Source organism: Sinocyclocheilus rhinocerous, unplaced genomic scaffold (assembly GCF_001515625.1).
Source record: "Sinocyclocheilus rhinocerous isolate Xijiao unplaced genomic scaffold, SAMN03320098_v1.1 scaffold1012, whole genome shotgun sequence".
Taxonomy (NCBI): Eukaryota; Metazoa; Chordata; class Actinopteri; order Cypriniformes; family Cyprinidae; genus Sinocyclocheilus; species Sinocyclocheilus rhinocerous.
This window is the reverse complement of record NW_015640039.1, coordinates 864,013-864,849: the sequence shown is the minus strand read 5'-3', so window position 1 is coordinate 864,849 and position 837 is coordinate 864,013.

The following is an 837-nucleotide window of genomic DNA, read 5'->3' as shown; positions in this document are numbered from 1 at the left end:
ATATATATTTTCTCGTTTCTCAAGAGAGAGAGAGAGAGAGAGAGAGAGAGAGAGAGAGAGGGAGAGAGAGAGAGTGTCTCCTTCAGAGTTTCAAAGGAGGTCCCTATGCTCAGATTTGCCAAGATACCAAAGATTTTAAAATGAACTCAAACATTTCTCAAAAGGCTATGCTATCCCTGGTAATTTGCTAGTTCCTTATTATTACTGTATAGCGACAATTTGAGTCTATTTTAATTTCTCTGATGGAATTTTAGGAGAAAAATCAGAGGGAGACACGCCTGAGAATTGTCAGAAATTAACCCTTTTAATAAAAGGAACAATATTTCCCCCCTGGACCCCCTCACGGACACTGTTGCTGGCCCAAATTGCTCACTTATTCAATCAATCACTATTCCCTGTATAATGAATGCTACATAGTGCACTAAATAGAGAGTACAAAGTAATCTCAGGAATAGATCTTGTCTACATGCCCTAGGTTGACAAATATCTTTCTTTTTTTAACCATTTAACCAACCATTTTATTTTTTTCTATTATTCCTGAAATACAGCTGTTTTATTCACAAACATAAAAAAATATATAAAGACATAATAATAATAATAATAATAATAATAATAACCACCAGTATTTGTGTCTTTCTTTCAAGTAATATATATATATATATATATATATATATATATATATATTTATAGTTAACTTCTGTATAATACCCCTGATGGTGCCAACTGTCCTAGTGTTAAGAACATTTAAAAAATCTAAAGAACCTTTTGTGGAATGGAAAGGTTCCAAGAATGTTAAAGATTCTTCATCGATGCCAATACAGAACCTTTATTTTTTTT